Consider the following 10,139-nt stretch of genomic DNA (forward strand, 5'->3'; position numbering starts at 1 on the left):
AGCCCAGGCTGGGCTTGCCACTCAGGCTGACCTCATGATGCCGGTTGCCGGCCTCCCGCGTTCTACACAACATTCCAACGGTGGTCTTGGCCCACCGTCGCAGCTCTTCTGCTGCTGGCTGTCGGTCTCAGAGTGAACCTCGCCAGTTTGCTCAGCGTTTGAGGAAGGAAGTGGCAATTTTCTTGCCCGATGGGGCGCAAAAGGGCTCACGTGGTGGAACGGTAATGCTGTTGGTGGCGAGAAGGGGCTGTGGGAGTTGTTAGAGGGCAGTTGGTGACGCTGTGCTGGGAAATAACTGCCGTACCTGACACGTCCCCTCCTTCGAAGCGGGTGCGTGCTAGCGTGCTGTTCCCAGCTCTCCTTCCTCACCTCCTCTGCCTTAACGATTTCAGACACGTCAACGTCGGCAGTGAATTTCAGGCCGAGATCCCAGACCTCCAGGACAGATCCCGGTTGGAGGAGGAGGAGGAGGGAGCGTCGCTAGTGTGGAAGCCCTGGGGAGACATCGCAACGCAGCCGGAAACACAGGACAGAGGTTTCTCTTAACGCTTTTCTTGTCAGTTCCCCCCCGAGATACTAAGGGTCGAAAACTGCACGTTTTCACAGCAGCTGTTTGTCCGTTGGGACCCTCTCCCTCTTTTGCTTGACCGCCTTCATGGCTGGTAGCACCCGAGGGTGGCTCAGATCTGGTGGGACAGTGAACAGATAACAACCGGTGGTGCTCTGAGTCGCGTCCTCTGGGAGAGACGGTCAGGGGCGTTTGTAGCTGTCCCACGTCAGCTGCAGCGACCTCGGGAGAGGGGAGATCTGTCTCTGGAGCTACCGGTCCCAAAGCTGCTCTGAAGGCAGAGAGAGCGATACCGGATAACCTGCCTTTTTTTCGGTGCCTTTTCTGGGTCTCCAGTCTGTCTGCTCTGTTTGCCCTCTGCCTTGTATCGCACTTTTTCTCCTTTCTTGACGAAAACTGACTTTCTGTTGGTTTTTGTTGCATTTCTAGTGACAAATCTGCTCAACTTCGCCTGCTCCAATGTCATGCCGGGGGGAAGAGCCAACCTGGAGCACGCCTTGCACCGCCTGCATGAAGCTCTGGTAAGAAGCAGCTCTTTTCGAATTCCTACTGGACTAGGAAATATTCTCATCAACTGCCGTGGGCGGAGGTGACCCCGACACGCTGTTGCTGAGCGTTGACTGAGTACCATCTTCCCACAGTGGGCTGAAGAGTTGATCTTTTGGCCCCTGCTGAGGGGGAATCTAAGTCTTGTTCTCTGAACTCCCGCAGGAGGGTCTGGAGATGTTGCAGTCTGGGGCACCCCAGCGACCTGAATCGCATCCCCTGGCTGATTATCATTACGCAGGTAAAGTGGAAGCAGAGCTTGTTGCTTCTCCGGGAATGCGAGCGGGTACTGCCGTTCCCTTTGTTCTGATTGAAAGAAGTGATTTTTAGAAACGTGCGAGCAGCGGTTCGTGTTCTTTGGGGCAGGGAAGTAGTCTTTTTAATCTGTTCTGGGGGCCTTTTGGCACGGGGAATGCCTCGTCCCTGTGTTCTAGCCTGCTGCTGTCCCTTGCGGTGACACCCCATGCCGCCCAACGCTCCTCCTTTCCCTCGCGCCCCGGCTTTACTGCGTGCAGGGCTTGCTCTGCTGGCAGCCATAACTGCTCGTGCTAACAAACTGCCTGCGGTGTTGGCTAATTGCTTTCCGAAGGAGGAGACATGTGGACGCGTGACGAATAAATTGTGTGCGTTTCCGTGAGGTTGCAAGGGGTCTAATCGTTTGCACGTGGCTGTTTCTTCCCAGGCTCAGACACTTGGACGCTCCTGGAGGAGCAGTTGTTTAAAGAGGCTTTTTATGTGCATAAGAAGAATTTCCACCTGATCCAGAAGAAGGTAAAGCCGTTAGACCGAGGCGGGTCACGTGTTGGTAGCGTTGAGGGGAGTTTTAACCCAGAAAAGTCGTCTTTTGAATGGTGCATTGGAATCCTGTCCCTGGGATGCCGCTTCATGCTAAAAAGATACCGGTACAAGACATAATTGGCTCTAATGTCTACCGAATTTGCCCAAATATCAACCGAATATTTAATCTCTCCAGTACAAAATACAGGAAATACTAGAAGAATACTGACACGTTCCGCTGACCATCGGCACGAAACGTACAGTTCTGCCCTCCCAAGGCTTCTTTACGGCCCTTTCAGAAGAAGGGGGCTCGTTTTCGGCCTGATCTCACCCGTGCGTTGCGCTGTGGGAACCGCAGACACAGGGGAGGACAAACAGCGCTGGATAGATCCGTCCTGGGTCTGTGCCTTCAGCGTTTTCCTGCGGTATTTCCCTCATCGATCGCTTCTGGTTTTCTCCCGACAGATTCAGACGAAGACCGTGGCCCAGTGCGTGGAATATTACTACACCTGGAAAAAACACGTCAGGTTTGGCGCCACCCGACCAGGATGGACAGCCAAAAGGCTGCAGCGAGGCACGGGTGAGGTGGAGGAGGCTGAAGAGAAGGTAGGAAAACTGCCGGGGTGGGTGCGAGATGCTGCTCCTCCATGGACGCATTGTCCCGGGCTCTGGGAAACGATCCCCTTTGCGTTAAACTTGCTGCTGCTGATTTTTGGGGATGTTCTGTAACGTCCCAGTACTCCGTCAAAGGAACTGTTGGTGACCCACCTCTGCGCGGGTGTTGCCAAAACCTTCCTTGACAGGAAATGGGACTTTGGCTCACAGAAACACATATTATTTAGGGTTTTTTTTGGTGGTAGACACCGGGTAACCATGTCCCTTCAGTGCTCAGTAATTCTACGTTTTAAACCCATTTTACAGACTTTTGTGGAGGAAAGTGCTGTTCCGCTGAGGACGGTAGAAATAATACGGTTTTTCTTTCACCATCTGTCTTTGCACCCCATCCTCCCCGTCGAGTTTCAGCATTTTTTGGGCTGTTTTAGTGTTCGGAGGAGCTCACTGGGGCAGGCTGGGGCAGATAGAACGCGTTACACCCAGCACACAAATAAACCCCTCAGTGTCTGGGCCGTCTGGGGATGTTTCCAGCCAGTTTTTCACTTTAGCTGTCCCCCTTGCTGAGGAGAAGGAGAAATGAGCACAGGTTGTCTTCTTTACAGGCTGGTTGCAGCCCGAAGAAGAGGCGCCGGCTCGGGTCCACCAAGAAGCAGAAGAGCAGCGAAAAGACACCCTGTGGCACAGGCAGTCCCTCCCGCCATCCCGGGGACGCTCCGTGCGGGGCTGGAGGCGCAGGCGATGTGGCTGGGTTTCCCTGCGGGCAGTGTGGTGTGGAAGGTGAGCCGCTTGTTTTTTCTTCTCGAAACCTGCTGATCTGGGCTCAAACCGATGGAGACTCGGCATTTCCATCCTCCTCCCATCTCCTCCGCACTCGGAGCTCCTCCGTCTCCCGCTGACTGCAGCCACAAGGGTCTCTCTCTCCCTTTGAAGGCCCTTTCCTCCCATTACAGGCCTGGGGCGGTTCATCTCCTCGGGCGAGAATCCCAGCGTTTCTCGTTTTTTTTTGGCTGAGAAAAAGGTTCCACTGAAGTTCCTTCTTGTGGTTTGCGGCCCGAGGGCTCCCGCGCTACGGTCGCTTGTGCCACGCAGAGCCACTTGAGTTTCAGTCTGACCCGATTTTAAGCCGTCTCGCCGTTACTTCTCTTATTTTAATCCCTAATGATCTGCCGTGTTTAACCACCGAGGTCCCACCCACCCGGGGGTACTGGCACAAGCTGTATGGCACCACGCAGCAAAACAGACCAGAAGCTCACAAAAGTAGAAATAATGAAATGTCATCTAATGATTTTTTTTTTTTTTTTAAAAAAAAAAAGGAATTAAAAATCCCTGTTTGTTTTCTCCCTTCCAGGGTGTTTGGGACAGTCAACGGGAGGAATGCGCACGTGAAATACCATCGCCTGCAGGAGGATCGGAAGGCCCCAGAGGAGTCTTTAAAGGGCGGCGAAGCCGGCAGAAGCCCAGAGGGTGACCGCCTCTAGTTGGCAATTGGGCAACTGCCGGTTCAGCCCGGCAACCAGGTCCCTTTCCTGCTCTGGGAAAACACACCCACCATCTCTCGCCTCCGGCAGCACCTGAGCTCTGCGGAGGGTCCACCACCACGAGGTCGCCCCCACTCACGAAAGACCCACAAGATGAGAATGGCAGAGAAAGAGTTATATTTAATAGTGTTTCCCCCTTAGGTAATAGTCCCGTGTAGGTTTTAGGTCTTAGCTAGCCATCCTTTAGGTCTTAGTTTTAGGCTTTAGTGTTCTTCTGATAGGAGTGAGGTTTGTTGTTCTGGTACGAGTCAGGATGTTTATCTTGTTATAGGAGTAAGTGGGGGGGGTTATGTGTTGTTCTCCTTAATTTATTACATTGGGTTGTTGAACGTTCCAGTCCTGGGGCTGCTCTTGCTGGGTTTGTGCTGTAAATAACTGAAGCCGTCAAAACCCGTTCCACACGGTTGATGGTGCAAAGTGAAGGAGAACCCGGGCCCGTGCCGTGTTGTGCTGTTCCTTGGTCGGTTTTCCCACCGGAGAGCGCCACGGCACCGCTGTGACAGAGCCGGCAGTAGGATTGGGGCCGGTAAAGGCATTGGATGGTCGTGAGGCCTCTGGGTTATCTGCCAGAGTCGGTGTTGGCCTTTCGTGCTGCGCTGTAGCGCCCATCGGTGTTTGATTGCACAAATAACGCGGCTTTCGGCAGTGAAAATGGCAGTTGGATTAGTCCAGGGAATGACATTGCAGTTTGCCCTGACCGGATGGCTGCAAAGGTTTTTGTCATCATAGTGAGTTTTGTTCGAATGTCTTAAGAGTCTCGCTATCAAGCAATTATCTCAATCTTATGTATTAGTGATACGGGATAGAAAATGAGGCTCATCCAAGTACAGAAAGACTTGGATAAGTCTCAAAGGGGGGAATTGTTGTAGTAAAATGGACATCAACTAGGAAAATTAAATGTCATTGAAGCAACAAAGGAAACCTGCTGCTGCTCAAGTCCTCTCTACTGCCCCAACGCCATTTCTTGACCTCATCTTCACATAGAGAAATAGTTACTGGACACGATTTATCTATGGTTCAGTTAAGGAACTACCCAGCAGGCGATGGAGCACTGTTGAGAAGCAGGGGGTTCCTGTCGAGAGAGCCATGAACTGTAGGCCTGGTCAGCAAACCCCGAAAACCACTCGGAAGTGCCAAGATGAGAGGAAAAGCAGGTAAAAGGGAGTTCCGGCAGGGGGAGATGGTGACCACCCACTCATTGACCACCTCCCCAAACGGTACCACCTACTCAAAAGAAGGAAAAAAAAGACAGAGTCTGCGCACTCCTTTACATGGGAAGCAAAGAAATCTCGACCAGTCATTAGAGGGAATGACAGGGAATATGTATTAATTGTTCGAATATGTAATAATCAATGAATAAAAGTGGAGATTTTTGGAACTAAGGTGTGAGCGCTCCTGTTTTGGGACAAGCAGCCCATTTCTGCGCATTAATGGCATAAACTTAGAAATACCTCTGCTTTGTGTGTGTGAAAAAAGGGGAAAAGGGCTTCACTGAGAGGTTCAAATTAACAATTTATTTGGACTTCTCTCACAGGTCCAATACGTCACTATTGCAAGTTCTGTGTGTGCGATGGCGATTACACTATCGCAGTTTAAAAGAAATTAGCGGGATCCACTATTGCGAGCTACAAATGCCCCCGACAAGTAGCAACGCAAACCACGAGGGCGCTAGATATTAATGCCTTAGAAGAGTGCACCAGTCACAAACTCAATCGCATGCCCTATACCGTACGGATGTTTCTTAGTCACTTACCCTCTCTCTCTCAGGTGAGGTCGCTCCATCCCGGGGAAGTTACCCTGTACAGCGTCCTGGATGGGGGGGGCGGATCTCCTAGGGGCCAGCTGTATCCTTGGAGGATTCCCCATTTGTCTCCCCAGACCCTGCGGTTTATATTTCCTGACTCGGTGAGGGTGCAGGATTATGCCCGAGTGGATTACACTGTCTGGGATATTTCCCTCTGGTGGTGCCATAGCGAAGTCTCTGTCGCCAATTTGTGATGTCCAGCGCTCAACATCACGGGAGGAGTGGTGGGATGGGACTCGGGACATTTTGTTTGTTAAGGGCCATTTGGTTTTGGTTGTTCTGTGCCATCTTGAGATAAGCCCGGGCTGAGCTGTTTTGCAGCTGCCCCCAAGTTCTCTCTGCACAGCCACGGCACGGCGGGGATGGAGCTGAGTGGGATGGCAGCTCCCTGCCTCTCACCTCTGGTGCTCTGAAACCGGCTTGGCTGGCTGCCCCCACACAGGGAGGCGTGTGCATCACGAAGCCTGCACTAAAGCGGGGTGGGGGCAGTTGGTTAGCAAAGCCAAAGTGGTTATTAATGGTGGTTAATGGCACACTAATTACGCCCGTGTAATGCGGAAGCTCAGATGCCCCCTAACCACCCCACCCCCCCCCCCCCCCCGGTGCTTCTCTAGCCAGGGGAGCGCTGGGCGTCCCCCCCGCAGGAGACGAGCGCACCTCCGGGGTGGGTGGAAGGGCATCACCCTCTTGTGGTTCGCTCCAGGTAAACGAACTGCAAAACTTAACCAGCGCGGCAGTCATTGTGCCACGAGACCAAATCCCAGATGAGAACGAGGAGGTCATCGTTAAAATCATTGGGCATTTCTTTGCCAGTCAGGTACGGTTTGGCCGTGGCGTTACCCGATATTCCCCGGCCGCTTTCATCCACCGAGGAAAGGCGTGGGGCTTGCTGAGCCCAGCACCACCCGAGCACCCTGCCACTCTTCTTTTGGGTGGTCCCTGTGCCCCCAAGAGGCACTGAAAGTGTTTCGGTAGCTTCCCCCCGGCTGTGCAAGTGCTGAAATTGAAGATTGGCTCGATTGAGCTAAAAATGTGTGTTCTGGAGGCCGTGCAGAGCAGCGCCCAGGGTGTGAATGGACTCCTCTGTGCAGGCAAAGCCACCCGCATCCCACCTGGGTGCATCTTCCATAACTGCACAGCGCAAGATGAGGGAATTGCTCCAGCAGGTGAAGCAGCAGGAGCAGAAACACGCTCCGGGAGCCCCGGCCTCGCAGCACAGCAAGGGAGGCTCCCGCCGTGCCGCCCAGCACCGCCCGATGACTGTAACCCCGCCGCCAGACATCCCCCCCCCCTCCCCCACCCCCAGCAGGTCAGGGGAGCAAACCAAAGACCCCCCCAAACACACAGCCCCCCATTCCCCGCGGCGCTGCGAGGATGCACAGCCGAGGGGTACGGGGAGGGCTCTCTCCATCCCACAGCCTCCCCCTTCCTCCTCCCTCGCCTCCCGACGCTATCCCTTTCGTTGGACTAACGTGGGCAGGTTTGGGTACCTCAGCACCTCACGCTTGTGTCTCCCTTTTAGAGATTTTGTGTGCCTTGGAAACCTGAGAGTTGGAGGGTTTTTTTTATTAATTTTCTAATAAAAAAAGAAACGAGTTGGACAAAACGATGGGAATAGGCAGCACTCTGGTCATTCTCTCCGGGGCGTTGTGGAGGAAGGCTGCCAGTCTTCCTCCCAGTGTACTTTTCCCCGTTGGCTCCAGACTGCTGCTGGGGCTGAGCTCTGAGCCGCCAGAGCGGTTCTCAGCAGACGGTCACTCGGCGCAGACAATGAGGCCCTGAATAGCCCTTCCTGTGCTCTTGATGGCTCCGGACGGCTCTGCTCCTCTGCTGCTTCTAAGGTGGGGCTGCCCCAGTGCCCTCACTCAGGAGCCTTTTGCCTGTGCAGGTCTCACTTGTGACAGGGGGTGGGGGTGTTGCCAAACTAACTGCTGTGTTGCGATGTGGGAGTGGGTGTTCCTGCCCGTGTCAGTGCCAGAGCTCTTCCGTAGGCTCCTTCTGCCAGCGGAGAGCCAGGGGCCGCTCCTTCAGGAGAGAGCTTGTTTAAAAGAGAGGAAAAAAAAAAAAAGGGGGGGGGGGGGGGGGGCGGAATTGTGGGAAAAGAAAAAAGGGGAAAAAGAGAAAAAAAGGGGAAAAAAGTGAAAAAAGGAGAAAAGTGAAAACGGGGGAAAAGGTGGAAACAGAGAAAAAAGGGGGGGGGGAAGCAAAAAAAAAGGGAAAAAGCAAAAAGGGGAAAAAGAGAAAAAAGGAGGGGGAAGCAAAAAACAAAAGGGAGAAAGAAGAAAACCCCACATATTAAAAAAGAAAGGTAGAAAGGAAAAAAAAAAAAACAAACAAACCAAGGATGGAAAGTGGGAACAGCCGCCGGGCAGGAGGAGGGACAGGAGCCGGGGGAGGGGGGAGGGGGGGGGAGGTGGCGGTGCCAGCGGCGGCCCCGGGGGCTGCGACACCACGTTTTTGTCCTCTGCTGCAAAGTGTTCTGTGAAAAACAACCAACCAAATCCCACCCACCGACAACAACAAAAACCAAAGAGAAATCTCTCCAGCTCACAGGAGCCTGAGCTCGCTCTCCGTTGCTCTCTTTCCAGTGTCTTGGGGGAGTCACGGCCGAGCTGAGATTGGGGGTGGTGGTGGTGGGAGTTTGCCCCATGGCTGTGATGGGGGGAGAAGGGGTGGGCGGGGAGTGGGGGATGTGGTGTGGGGTTTTTTTGGGGTGGTGGTTTTTTGCCAGGCGCAGCTTTACCCAGTGGCTCGGGGAGGTGTTGGCATCAGGAAGCCTGTGCTAAAGCGGGGTGGGGGCCTCACCGCAGTTGGTTAGCAGAGCCAAAGTGGTTACTAATGGTTACTAACGGCACAGTAATTAGGCCCGTGTAATGGGGAAGCTCAGATGCCCCCTAACCACTCCCCCCCGGTGCTTCTCTAGCCAGGCGAGCGCTGGGCGTCCCCCCCGCAGGAGAGGAGCGCACCTCCGGGGTGGGTGGAAGGGCGTCACCCAACGGGGAGAGGACCAAGATGGGGCTTGGGTGTCCCTTGGGGTGGCCGGGTGGCGGGGTAGGGCTGCTGGGGGCTGCCACGATGAGGGACACCCCCACGCCTTTCTCCATGGCTCCCAGAGCTGTGCTCCCTCCCTCCCTCCCTCCCACCCATCCAGTGCCACCGGAGAGGTGGTGTCCCCCCTCCCGGGGCGGGCAGGGGCTGTGCCACCCCATCTAACACCTCAACGCACCAAAGCACCTCACTGGGGGAGGGACTCTGCGCCTGGTAGCCCCGTGCGCCCCAGCACTGTAAGGATGGGGCTGAGCCCCCACCACTGCTACCCTGTGCAAACCAAAGACCCCTCCCAAAAACACCCCCCCTCCCCCATTCCCTGCGGCACTGCGAGGATGCACCACCGAAGGGTACGGGGAGGGCTCTCTCCAACCCACAGCCTCCCCATTCCTCCTCCCTCGCCTCCCGACGCCATCCGTTTTGTTAGACTAACACAGGCAGAGAGAAAGAGAGGTTTTATTATTCTTTTTTTTCTTTTAATTTTTTATTTGATATTTCCTAAAAGCCACCGGTTTTTCATCCCAGGCATGGCCAGAGGAGCTCGCCCAGCGCTGGGGGGGGGAGGTTGGGCTGCGGCACACAGCACAGCAGCTCATCAGTTTTTACAATCAATGTAACGATAACGAAACTAGCGGCTATTTTTAAGTTTTGCAAGGATTTTAATTCTTTATTTATTTCATTTCAGAGGGGGCCGGGGCAGGAGGGGGACGTTTGTTTTTTAGCAAAAGCCGGCTTTTCTAGAGGTTAAAGGAAAGGCCGTCCTCGGCTGTAAATGCTCCCCTCCAGCGTCCTGGATGGGGGGGACGGATCTCCGAGGGGCCAGCTGTATCCTTGGAGGATTCCCCATTTGTCTCCCCAGACCCTGTGGTTTATATTTCCTGACTCGGTGAGGGTGCAGGATTATGCCTGAGTGGATTACACTGTCTGGGATATTTCCCTCTGGTGGTGCCATAGCGAAGTCTCTGTCGCCAATTTGTGATGTCCAGCGCTCAACATCACGGGAAGAGTGGTGGGATGGGACTCGGGGCATTTTGATTGTTAAGGGCCATTTGGTTTTGGTTGTTCTGTGCCATCTTGAGATAAGCCCGGGCTGAGCTGTTTTGCAGCTCCCCCCAAGTTCTCTCTGCACAGCCACGGCACGGCGGAGATGGAGCTGAGTGGGATGGCAGCTCCCTGCCTCTCACCTCTTGTGCTCTGAAACCGGCTTGGCTGGCTGCTCCCATACAGAGTGTTACTGGCTTGC

Source organism: Vanellus vanellus (genome assembly GCF_965231255.1).
Source record: "Vanellus vanellus genome assembly, contig: HAP1_SCAFFOLD_57, whole genome shotgun sequence".
NCBI classification, from domain to species: Eukaryota; Metazoa; Chordata; class Aves; order Charadriiformes; family Charadriidae; genus Vanellus; species Vanellus vanellus.